Source organism: Herpailurus yagouaroundi, unplaced genomic scaffold, assembly GCF_014898765.1.
Source record: "Herpailurus yagouaroundi ecotype Mexico unplaced genomic scaffold, PumYag 511, whole genome shotgun sequence".
NCBI classification, from domain to species: Eukaryota; Metazoa; Chordata; class Mammalia; order Carnivora; family Felidae; genus Herpailurus; species Herpailurus yagouaroundi.
In genome coordinates this window covers 593,061-606,031 of record NW_024412728.1, presented here as the reverse complement: position 1 = coordinate 606,031, position 12,971 = coordinate 593,061, and the positions used below count along the sequence as shown (strand labels likewise).

General features: G+C 41.0%; 2 long non-coding RNA genes and 1 pseudogene across 2 annotated transcripts in view; 1 reads left to right on the top strand and 2 right to left on the bottom strand.

Annotated features, from left to right (window-relative positions):
- Positions 1-10,432, bottom strand: part of LOC121023092 (uncharacterized) — a 20,943-nt gene extending 10,511 nt beyond the window's left edge. Inside the window, exon 1 of the long non-coding RNA XR_005787244.1 lies at positions 10,239-10,432. This is a non-coding gene — a long non-coding RNA (uncharacterized LOC121023092). The remainder of the gene's footprint in view (positions 1-10,238) is intronic.
- The window catches only part of LOC121023093 (uncharacterized), a 15,822-nt gene extending 3,269 nt beyond the window's left edge, over positions 1-12,553 (top strand). The window contains exons 3-4 of the long non-coding RNA XR_005787245.1: positions 9,217-9,247; positions 11,387-12,553. This is a non-coding gene — a long non-coding RNA (uncharacterized LOC121023093). The remainder of the gene's footprint in view (positions 1-9,216; positions 9,248-11,386) is intronic.
- On the bottom strand, positions 52-147 carry LOC121023131 (uncharacterized; annotated as a pseudogene).
- Positions 12,554-12,971: the final 418 nt, after the last annotated feature.

The following is a 12,971-nucleotide window of genomic DNA, read 5'->3' as shown; positions in this document are numbered from 1 at the left end:
TTCTTCTTCTTCTTCTTCTTCTTCTTCTTCTTCTTCTTCTTCTTCTTTCCATGTCAGACAAGTAATGTGCCGAGGTCGTAACAGGGAGGCACATGTCACATAACGGTGTGAATATCCAATCATCACTCTTAGGAACTACAAAAGGAGAAGAGCTCTCTTGTGTCTCCTCCTTTTTTAAGGACACAAATCCTATCAAATTAGGGCCCCAGTCTTAGGACCTCATTTAACCTTAATTACCTACAAAGGACCCTATCTCCAAATACAGTCACATTGGAGTTTGGGGCTTCAACAGATGAATCTTGGGGGCACACAAACCCATCCATAGCACACAGTCTACGAAGTCTTTCTTTTTTAAAAAAAAATTTTTTTTTCAACGTTTTTATTTATTTTTGGGACAGAGAGAGACAGAGCATGAACGGGGGAGGGGCAGAGAGAGAGGGAGACACAGAATCGGAAGCAGGCTCCAGGCTCCGAGCCATCAGCCCAGAGCCCGAACAGGGGCTCGAACTCACGGACCGTGAGATCGTGACCTGGCTGAAGACTGCGCCACCCAGGCGCCCCTATGAAGTCTTTCTTAATCTGGCCTAATTTACCCACTACCCTCTCTGCTTTCATGCTTCTATACCTTCAATCTCTCTTGGTTCCTTTAACTTGTTCAGTTTTCTGCAGCGCTGATCCCTCCATCATCTTACCTCTTTCTCTGCCTCTCCTATTCCTATTTAGTCTTTGTAAGGAAATATCCATCTATCCTTGGAGCAAATGGATATGGTTTGCCCACTTTGGCTCTGAGTCCCCCAAGATATCATAGGACCTGTCTTGGATCTCTTCAAGAGTGCTTATTTTTTTGAGAACCGAGACCTGAAGACACCCAATTACAAAATAGAATGTACAGCCCCCATTGTAAGCCGGAGATGGAAACTCAGTCCCTCTTTACTGGTTTCCTCCTTTTGGACCTATATCTCACCCTTTCTATTTCTGCTTGGGCAAACCACTGAATTATTTCTTGAGGGACATGGCCCTCCCTTGCCTAGTAAGCAGTAAACTCAGCTTCGCTCTTCTGCCAGCTCCCACGTCTTTGTATCTTGGTTTGTTACTTTCAAGTCTCAGTTTAAATATCGGTTTCCAAGGGAGGCCTTCCCTGAAACCCCATCCTGTGTTTAGTCCTTTGTCTCTCCATTCCTGTGGCAGCCTATGTTCCCCCTTTCCTAAGAGTCACTACCTCATCCCTGTATGTTTCGTGTCTGTTCTTCTGAGCAACCTAGGCAGCATGCACCTCTGTCTACTCGGTTGCAGTTCCCCAGGTTAGTGCAGCACCTGCTCCTAGTAGGCTATTAGAAACTGTTAGCTTTTATTAGTGGAAGCTCTGTAAATATCCACTGGCTTGAGTTGTTTTCAAATAGTTCCTCAGATAGTATATGTATCTTGTTGTCTAAATTGAACTGAAATTTGTCAGAAGGATCCTGTCTGTTCCTTTCTTTAATTCTTCCTCACTATGCCCATTATGGGCTTCTTCATCCAAAAAACATTTCATAAATGATTTTTAACTGATCTCCCACAGTAACTTTCCCAAAAGGGATCATATTCTAAGAAATGATCAAATTCAAGAGTATGTGTGTAACAGGACAATTTATTATGAATTTATTGTAAGAATCTATTAAGAATTAGAAAGGAATGCAGGTGTTCTCTTCCTCCTCTGCATAGCCAGGACTTTGTTTCCTTGAAGTTGTAGGTTTCCTGACCCCTAGAGGAGGTTGACTTTTTTTGTGTGTGTGTTTGTTTATTTATTTATTCAAATTTTTATTATTTTATTTTATTTGCATTTTTTTTTCATTATGATAAGTGTACTTTTTAATCCCCATCACTTGTTTCACCCATCCTCCCACCTACCTCCCCTTTGGTAACAATCAGTTTGTTCTCTATAATTAAGAGTCTGTTTCTTGGTTTGTCCCTCTCTCTTTCTCTTTTTTTTCTTTTGCTTGTTTGTTTTGTTTCTTATGTTTCACATATGAGTGAGATCATATGGTACTTGTCTTTTACAGACTGACTTATTTTGCTTAGTGTTATACTCTCTAACTCTATCCATGTCATTGCAAATAGTGAGATTTCATTCTCTTTTATGGCTGGACAATATTCCATTGTGTGTGTGTGTATATATATATATATGTATATATATATATATATATATATATACATATATATATATTCTATTTCTTCTTTATCCATTGATCTATTGATGGACATCTGGGCTGCTTCCATAGTTTGACTATTGTAAATAATGCTGCAGTAAACATAGCGGTGAATGTATCCCTTTGAATTTGTGTTTTTGTATTTTTTGGATAAATACCCAGTAGTGTAATTACTGGATCCTAGGGTAGTTCTATTTTTAACTTGCTGAGTAAACTCCATACTATTTTCCACAGTGGCTGCATCAGTTTGCATTCCCACCAACAGTGCAAGAGGGTCCTTTTGTCTCCACATCCTCCCCAACACTTGTTGTTTCTTGTGTTTTTTTATTTTAGCCACTCTGACAGGTGTGAAGTGTTATCTCATTGTAGTTTGGATTTGCATTTCTCTGATAATTAATGATGTTGAGCATCTTTTCATGGTTTGGGGTTGAGTAGTTCTTTACGGATTTTGGATACCAACCCTTTATTGGATATGTCATTTGCAAATATCTTCTACCCATTCAGTATGTTTCCTTTTAGTTTTGTTGGTTGTTCCCTTGTCTGTGCAGAAACTTTCTTCTTTAATGTAGTCTCAATAGTTTATTTTTGCTTTTATTTCTTTTGCTTCAGAAGACATATCTAGAAAAATGTTGCTATGGCTGATGTCAGAGTAATTACTGCTTGTGTTCTCTTCCAGGATTTTGATTGTTCCTTTTCTCACATTTAGGTCTTTAATCCATTTTGAATTTATTTTGTGTATGGTGTATGAAAGTGGTCCAGTTTCATTCTCTTGAATTTTGCTGTCCAGTTTTCCCAACACCATTGTTGAAGAGACTTTTCCTCATTGTATGTTCATGCCTCCTTTGTTAAAGATTAATTGACCATATAATTGTGGATTTATTTCTGGGTTTTCTATTCTATTCCATTGATTTGTTTGTTTGTTTTAGAGAGAAAGAGCACAGGGAGGTAGAGGGGCAGAGGGAGAGAGAGAGAATCTTTTTTTTTTTTTTTTAGGTTGGTTTGTTTTTTTTGGGGGGGGGGGCAAGTGTGAATGGGGGAGGGGCAGAGAAAGGCAGAGAGAATCCCAAGCAAGCTCTGCACTGCCAGCACAGAGTTCGACGAAGGGCTCAAACCCATGAACCGGGAGATTGTGACCTGAGCCAAAATCAAGAGTCAGATTCTTAACCAACTGAGCCACCCATGTGCCCCTATGTATTTATTTTTTTGTCAGTACCATATGGTTTTAATTACTACTGCTTTGTAATATAACTTGAAATCTGGAATTGTGATACCTCCAGTTTTGTTTTGCTTTTTCAAGATTTCTTTGACTCTTCAAAATCTTTTGTGGTTCCATACAAATTTTAGGATTGTTTCTTCTAGTTCTGTGAAAAATTCTATTGGTGTTTTAATAAAGATTACATTAAATCTGTAGGTAGTATAGAAATCTTAACAATATTTATTGTTTCAACCCATGAACATGGAATATCTTTCCATTTCTTTGTGTTGTCTTGAATTTCTTTCATCAGTGTTTTTATAATTTTCAGAGTACAGGTCTTTCACCTATTTGGTCAACTTTATTCCTAAATATTTTATTGTTTTTGGTGCAATTATAAATGGGATTGTTTTCTTTAAATTTTTTTTAATGTTTATTTATTCTTGAGAGAGAGACAGAGCACGAACAAGGGAAGGGCAAAGAGAGATACAGAATCTGAAAGAGGCTCCAGGCTCCCAGCTGTCAGCACAGAGTCGGACATGGGGCTCAAACCCACGAACCGTGAGATCATGACCTGAGTGGAAGTCAGACACTTAACTGACTGAGCCACCCTGGCGCCCAGGGATTGTTTTCTTAATTTCACTTTTTGCTGTTTCACTATTATTGTATAGGAATGCAACAGATTTCTGTACATTGATTTTGTATCCTGTGACTTTACTGAATTCATTTATCAGTTCTAGTAGTTTTTTGGGTGGAGTCTAGGATTTTCTATATATAGTATCATATCATCTGCAGATAGTTTTACTTCTTTACTATTTGGATGCCTTTTATTTCTTTATACTGTCTAATTGCTGAGACTAGGACTTCCAGTACTATGTTAACTATCAGTGGTGCGATTGAACATATTTTGATCTTTGGGGAGAAGTTCTCAGTTTTTCACCATTGAGTATGATTTTAGTTGTAGGTTTTTCATGTATGGCTTTTATTACGTTGAGATAGGTTTTGTCTAGACTTACTTTCCAGAGGGGTTTTTTTTTTTTTTTTATCATGAATGGTTGTGGTACTTTGTCAAATGCTTTTTCTGCAACTACAGAAGTTGTCATATGCTTTTTGTACTTTTTCTTATTGATATGATGTATCATGTTTTGCAAATATTGAACCATCTTTGTGTTCTGGCACTAAATCCAACTTGATGGTGGTGTGTGGTTTTAAAAATGTATTGCTGGATTATGGGGCGCCTGGGTGGCGCAGTCGGTTAAGCGTCCGACTTCAGCCAGGTCACGATCTCGCGGTCCGTGAGTTCGAGCCCCGCGTCAGGCTCTGGGCTGATGGCTCAGAGCCTGGAGCCTGTTTCCGATTCTGTGTCTCCCTCTCTCTCTGCCCCTCCCCCGTTCATGCTCTGTCTCTCTCTGTCGCAAAAATAAAATAAACGTTGAAAAAAAAATAAAAAAAAATGTATTGCTGGATTAAGTTTGCTAATATTTTGTTGAGGATTTTTGCATCTATACTCATGAGAGATTTGGTCTGTAGTTCTCTTTTTTTGTGGTGTCTTTATCTGGTTTTGGTATCAGGGTGATACTGGTCTCAGAATGAATTCGGAAGTTTTCTTTCCTCTTATATTTTTTAGAATAGCTTGAGAAGAATAGGTATTAACTCTTCTTTATTTTTTTTTTTCAACGTTTATTTATTTTTGGGACAGAGAGAGACAGAGCATGAACGGGGGAGGGGCAGAGAGAGAGGGAGACACAGAATCGGAAACAGGCTCCAGGTCTGAGCCATCAGCCCAGAGCCTGATGCGGGGCTCGAACTCCCGGACCGCGAGATCGTGACCTGGCTGAAGTCGGACGCTTAACCGACTGCGCCACCCAGGCGCCCCATAACTCTTCTTTAAATGTTTGGTGGAATTCACCTGTGAAGCCATCTGGTCTTGGACTTTTGTTTTTTCTTTGGGGGGGGTGTCTTTTTTTAAGTTTATTTTTGAGAGAGAGACACACACACACAATGTGAGCAGAGGAGGGGCAGAGAGAGAGAGAGAGGGAGACGCAGAATCCGAAGTAGGCTCCAGGCTCTGAGCTGTCAGCACAGAGTTGGACGCAGGACTTAAACTCAAGAACCACAATATCATGACCTGAGCCAAAGTCTGACACTCAACTGACTGAGCCACCCAGGTGCCCCTGTTTTGGGGGAGTGTTTTGATTATTGATTCAATTTCATTGCTGGTAATTGGTCTGTTCAAATTTTCTATTTCTTCCTGCTTTAGTTTTGGTAGATTATTTGCTTCTAGGAATTTATCCATTTCTTCTACATTGTCAACTTTGTTGGCATATAGGTTTTCATAATACTCTTGTTACAATTGTTTGTATTTTGGTAGTGTTGGTTGTTATTTCTCCTATTTCATTAGTGGTTTTGTTTATTTGTGTCCTCTCTCTCTATCTCTCTGTTTCTCTCTTTCTTTTGTTTTTTTGGATGAGTATGACTAGAGATTTATCAATTTTGTTGACCTTTTCAAAGAACCAGTTCCTGGTTGCATTGATCTGTTCCATTGTTGTTTTCTTTTTTAAGTATCTCTATCATATATTTCTGCTCTAGTCTTTATTATTTCCTTCCTTTTGCTGGTTTGGGTTTTGTTTGTTCTTTTTCTAGCTCTTTTAGGTGTAAGGTCTTTTGTGTATTTTAGAAGGAAAGGAAAGAATCAGGCTGAGTGAGAGTCTAAAGGAAATCCACCTCTAAGTAGGCTTTAGTTTTAGAAGGTATTGGATGTCTGGTCTGAGATGGGAGGATAGACAGTATACCCCTTGGTTGATTCTTGGAACTCTGGGAACTCAGAGAAAAGACAGGGGATGCAACTTCTCCAGGGAATGTGGAGGTCTAGGCCTCTTCCAAAGCAGCCCCTTGGATGGTACTGGTTGCTAGGGTCCATGAGAACTGGGCCAGGATACTTTGGATAGGGCATTTTCAGAGCCTTGACAAATGTCCCCAGCCACCAGGCAAGGCCAGATCAAGACTGTAGGGAAGCACTAAAAATGTTACAGTGCCCCCCGCCCCCGCCCCGATAAAAGAGGTATATGAAACCAAAAAACAGCTTTAAGGGTATACTATAGATTTGTGATTTTCCCCAGTAGTGTGACTGCTTTCATGCTCTCCTCTCTCTCCATCTGCTTCTATTTCTCCTCTTTCTCCTCCTTCTCAAATATAAAATTATTTCCAAAGTTGGTTTTTTTTCCCCCACTCCTGGCTTTGCTGGTGTCATGAATGGGTGATTAGGACATGCCCAGGTCAGCTGAGTGGCTTGACTTCTTTTTTTTTAGTTTATTTATTTATTCTGAGAGAGACAGAGACAGCACAAGTGGGGGAGGAGCAGAGAGAGAGGGAGACAGAGAATCCCAAGTAGGCTCCGCACTGTCAGCACAGAGCCTGATGCAGGGCTCAAACTCATGAAACTGTGAGATCATGACCTGAGTGGTAACCAAGAATCAGATGCTTAACTGACTAAGCCACCCAGGTGCACCTGAGCGGCTTGATTCTAATGCACCCCACAGGCCTAGGCAAGAAACAAGGAATACAAGGCAGTGCTGACCACCATGGTCAGAGCAGCAGACTCTCCTCTTTCCTCAGGACAGCGTGAGCCTAAAGCTTCCCTGTGTGACCCAAGGGGGATGGTCTGAATAGTGTTAGACTCTAGAATTCTAGTCAGTGATGGTCAGGGCTGAGGTCAGACTTGATATGAGTGAGTCCATAAAGAAATAAGACATTACCTGTGCCCCAAGAGCTGTGGATCAGATCATTCATACATGTTACACGTATATGGACATACATGCTTACATGCACATAACTCTTTCTAGATAGAGAAGGAACTAGTAACAATTATGGCTTCTGGGAAGTAAGACTAAGTCTGCCTATTTGTTGTTGTTGTTTTTTGACTAGGTTTTTTAAAAAAAACATTGAACAGATGTTATTTTTATAATAAAAATGTACTTCAAAAATTAACATGACAGCAACAATAAACTCATCAGATTGCTAATATCTTCAGATTTCAAACTCTAGGACAGATGGAAAATCTGCTTTTCAGGAAGAGCTTATGACCCAGGGCTAGGCTATTAGAGGGGGACCAGTGATGCCTTCCAGCTGTGGTGTGTCCAGTGCAGCTGGAGAGGAGGCTAAATATAGAGAAGGCTGTGCAGTGTAGCAAGATGAGTCAGGGCTAGTGCTAGAACATTCCTTCATTCTGTCAATGAGCATTCACATTGTACCTGAGTTCCAGACACAAGGACATAGAAGTAACAAAGCAGCGGGGTCTGGCTGGCTCAGTCTGTAGATCAAGCGACTCTTGATCTCAGGTTCATGCGTTCAAGCCCCACACTGGGTGTGGAGCCTACTTAAAAAAAAAAAAGGTGAACAAAGCAGACTGAGTCCTTGGTCCCCGGATTTAGAGTCTAGAGGAGGTGATGTGTGGGTCACACTGGGCCACACTGGCCTAGCTGGAGAACCAGGAGAGAGAGTGTGAAGCATAGAGGGCCCAGGAAAATCCCAAGGTCAGGTATGGGTAGAGGAAGGTTGTGTACCTTTCCAGGGCACTTAGTTCTTTAGTGCCTCTCCACAGGGCCTCTTCTATGTTGTTTGAGGGGCTAGAAGGTTTCTTTTTATTTACTTATTTACATAGGGCTTGAACTCATGACCCTGAGATCAAGAGTCACATGCCACACTGACTGAGCCAACCAGGCACCCCTAGAAGTTTTCTTTTTAATTTAAAAGATTTTTTTAATTGAAAAGTTATTTTAAAATTCACATAGAGTAAAATTTACTTTTTTTAGTGTACATTTCTATGAATCTTAAAAATTTTTTTGAATGTTTATTATTTTTGAAGGAGAGAGAAAGAGAGACAGAGCGTGAACAGGGGAGGAGCAGAGAGAAAGGGAGACACAGAATCCAAAGCAGGCTCTAGGTTCTGAGCTGTCAGCACAGAGCCTGATGTGGGGCTCTAACCCACAAACCGTGAGATCATGACCTGAGCCGAAGTCAGATGCTCAACCGACTGAGCCACCCAGGCGCCCCTCTATGAATCTTAATATGTGTAAAAATTCATGTAATCACCACCACAATCAAGACATAGAATAGTTCTGCTGCCCCAAACTCCCTTATGCTATCCTTTGTAGTCACATCCTTCCTCCCATCCCCTGCAAACCTCTTGCTGGTTTGAGCTATTCTCCATTACTGTTGTTTTGTCTTTTCAAAAATGTCACAAATGGAATAATATAGCCATGGGACCTTTTTTAAAAGATTTATTTATTTATTAAAAATGTTTATTTATTTGGGGGGTGGATAGAAGAAGAGGGAGAGAAAAAGGGAAAGAATCCAGAAAGAATCCCAAGCATGTTCTGCACTGTCAGCATGGGACCCGACACAAGGCTTAAACCCATGAACCTAACCACTAACCGTGAGTACATGACCTGAGCCGAAATCAGGTCACTTAACCAACTGAGCCACCCAGGCACCCCTTAAGATTTTATTTTTAAGTAATCTCTACACACATCATGGGGCTGAAACCCACCACCCCGAGATCAAGAATCACATGCCCCACCAACTGAGCCAGCCAGGAGCCTCAGCATGAAACCTTTTGAGATCAGATTTGTTCATCTAGCATAATGCCTTTGAGAGGCATCCGAGTTGTTGCATGTATCAATAATTTGTTTCTTTTTGCTTCTAGATAGTATTCCATGGTATGGATATGTCAAGTTATGCATTTACCCATTTTAACATAGTTTTGGGTAATTACCAATAAAGCTGCTGTGAGCATTTAGTGTACAGGTTTTTGTATGAACATATCTTTATTTGTCTCAGGTAAATACCTACAGGATTGCTGAGTTATATGGTAAGTGTGATTGACTTTATAAGAAATTGCTGAACTGTGTTCGAAAGCAGACTTTGTGCTCCACTAGTAACAAAATAGAGTTGCTCTGCATTCTTGTCAACATTTGATGATGCTGTCAATATCTTTTACTTTAGCTATTCTAATAGATTTGTAGTGGTAATGCATCATGGTTTCAATCTGCAAAATTGATGGCCAAATGTTGAGTTTATTTGCCTTCTTGCTACCCTCTTAGTGTAAGTGTCTATTCACGTCTTTTGCCTATCTTTAAATTCGGTTGTCTGTTTTCTTGCTGTTGAGTTTTGAGAATTCCTTATGTATTCTGGATACACGTTCTTTTTTTTTTTTAATGTTTACTTGAGAGAGAGAGAGAGAGAGGGAGAGAGAGAGGGAGAGAGAGAGAGTATGAGCAGGGGAGGGGAGAGAGAGAGGGAGACACAGAATCTGAAACAGGCTCCAGGCTCTGAGCTATCAGCACAGAGCCCGATGCGGGGCTCGAACTCACAAACTGTGAGATCGTGACCTGAGCTGAAGTCAGACACTGAGACACTGGGTAGCAACTGAGCTACCCAGGCACCCCTGGATACATGTTCTTTGTAGGATATGTGATTTGGAAATACTTTCTTTCACTTGATATCTTGTCTTTTCATTCTCTTAGTAGAATCTTTGGCACAACATATTTTTTTTAATTTGGTAAAAAATATTTTTATCACTTATTTTATTGAGATGTAACTGCTATTTAGAAACATGTACAAATAGTAAGTGTACAGCTTGATTCATTTTTATATTTGTATTCACTAATTTAACCACAATCTCCCCCAAGATAGCATCACCCCCATTACCCCAGAAGGTTCCCTTAAGCCCCTATCTAGTCAATATACAGCATTCCCTCTCATACCCTCCTTTGAAATAACTGCTATTCTGACTTCTGTCACCATATATTAATTTTATCTAGAAGGTTTCAAAGAATTGTGCTCCATGTTTTGTGACCTACTTGGTTTTGTCTTGGAAAATGAAAGTCTCCAAAAACCCCACTTTGGAGACAGATGCCGATGCCCTCACCAGATGTGATGCAGAGGTTGGTTAGCAAGGCTGGGTTTCTTAGCATCTTGCTTCTGGCATGCCTTAAGCCATGCTTCACAACAGGGTCCAAAAACTTGGTAGAAAATGCCAGAAGAGGTCTAGGCACCCTAAAAATCCAATGACATGGAAAGAGAAGAATCTCAGGAATCAAAAGACATGGGTTCAGCCTCCCTCTCTGACATTTCCTGCATGTCCTTGAACAAACTACATAAACTTCTTGAGCCTCAGCCACCTCATCTGTAAAGTGGGAACAGTATATCCACTGTGCTTATCAGGCTTGTTCACAAATATGTGAATCTCTTTCTTCTTCCAGGTTCCTAGGAAAACTGTACTTTGCCACCCCATTTAACTCTTACCAATTAACCCAGGCATGGCTGTGTAACTTAAATTGACTAATTACAATATGTCTCTTCTATGTGGAATAATTTTAAAGATTTAATTTTTAAGTAATCTCTACATCCAATGTAGGGCTAGAGTTTACACCTCCAAGATCAAGAGTCACAAGCTCTACCAACTGAGCCAGTCAGGCACTCCCTACTTTCCCCATCTCCAAATATTTATTTATTTATTTATTTATTTATTTATTTATTTATTTATTTATAAAAGTTTATTTATTTATTTATTTCATCAATCTCTACACCCAATGTGGGGCTCAAACTCACAACCGTAAGATCAAGAGTCACACACTCTTCCAAGAGGCACCCCTCTTCTGTGTAGAACTTTTAAAAGCCAACGTGTGCTTTTCTACATTCTCTCCTCCTACTTATGGCAACTGGCAATGTTTCAGATAGTGGCTACCCTGTCAACCTAGGTCCTAGAGTTAGGACCATGATGACTCAGAGTAGAGCCTCAGCCAACCCAGGAGCAATAAATAACTTTTTGTTGCATAAAGACATCGAGATTTTAGGGATGCTTGTTATAGAAGCATAACCTAGCTTCTTTGGGTGACATACTGTATTATAGATATTACCATAATTATATGAAAAAAATGTGCAACTTCTGGGTACATAATAAGGCTTAATTTTCTTCCTTTCAAAATCTTTTTCTTTCTTTCTGAAGGGTCATGAACCTAGGGATGTTCTTACCAGCCAAGAACCCTTGATGATCTATAAGAGAACAGACATCCATTCAACCACAAAAGAAAGAAGAGGAAGGGATGCAAAGCAACAAAGGGTACAGAAATATGACACAAAGCAAGGAAGAGAAACAAAGTGAAAAAAGTGAGACAAAGTATAAAAACAGGGAGAAGAGAGGTACAGAGGATGCCTGAGACACAGACAGAGATGATTCTAAGAAAAACAACTGCTGAGGCAAATGGAAACTGTATCTGTTTGGGATGTCACCCCAGCCCTAGGCAAGTAATGTCAACTGTTATGGTAGCTGAACAATCTTGATTAGTTCCTGGTCTTCCATTCATCAGTCTTGGCACCTAATGTTTACTGAGCACCTACTGTATGCCTGGCACTGTGCTTGTGCTAAGTTTAGGGAGGTAAGTATGACCCAGTGCTAACAGCTGCTTTCAAGAATCCCCTAATCTGTTGTGAAGCAGTCACATGAAGAGTTAGAATAAAATTTGGCCTGTGACATGATGGAAGTGCCTGCAAGGAGTTACGGGAGGAGAAGGGGAACCAAGCCCTGTGCAGAAGAGTGAGGAAGGACTTTCTGGAAGACATGAGACTAAGAGTCTTGCAGGATAACTAGGAGTTAGTGAAGGCAGGGTGGCAGAGGGGTAACAGGGGCCAGGTGGTGGAGGTGAGAACCTGCAGGTAGTTTGGGGTTGCTGGAACCTTGATGAAAGGCATTGGGCATCAGGAGATGAGCCTGGAGAGGGACTAGGGCCTATCTCAGGGGCTTGATACCTTTCACTGGGTTGGTTAGGGAAGATTTGCATGGCTAAGCAGAGAAGCTAAATTGCTTTGCCCGCTGTGTGGACAGTGGATTGGGGGCAGAATCTCTTTTTGTGAGATCTTTTGGGATTAGGCTGAATGCCCAGCCTATGGCCCAGAGGTGCACAAGATGGCCTCTGGAATAATCACCCCAGTCAAGGCTTAGTGAATGCTGCCACGAGCGGGGCAGTGTTCTATGTGTCTTATGGACCCTATGTGGAGTAACTACTTCACTCTCCTGACAACCCTGTGGTGAGGGTATAGTCTTATCATCCCCATTTTGACCACCAGTAAACTAGGCACAGAGAGGTTAAGTTGTGCATCCCTGCCCTAAAGCTAGTAAGCAGCACACCAGCATTCCAGGGCAGGCTGCCCAGCTCCGATCTGCCTCTAACCATTCTCCCTCGGGCCTCCTCAGGGTTGGCTGCTGTCAGGAAGGCCCTCACAGAGGCATAATTTGGCTTTGGCATCCTGCTTCAAGTTTATTTTCCACATCTATCTTCCACATAGATGACCTAACTCCAGCTTGCAACAATAACTTCTGTGAGGTAGGTAGTATTATTCATAGCTAAGAAAACTGACCAAGGAAATCGAATGATTTGTCAAAGGTCAAAGTTAGACTCAGACGTGCGTCTTCCAAGCTGGAGTCCAGTGTCAGGTCTCATGTTCATTTGTCAGTCAAGGCTGAGGCCAGCCTCATGCTCAGCACGTTGCATAGTTCACAGGTCAGAGCACTTTCCACTCCTATTGCCTTTTGT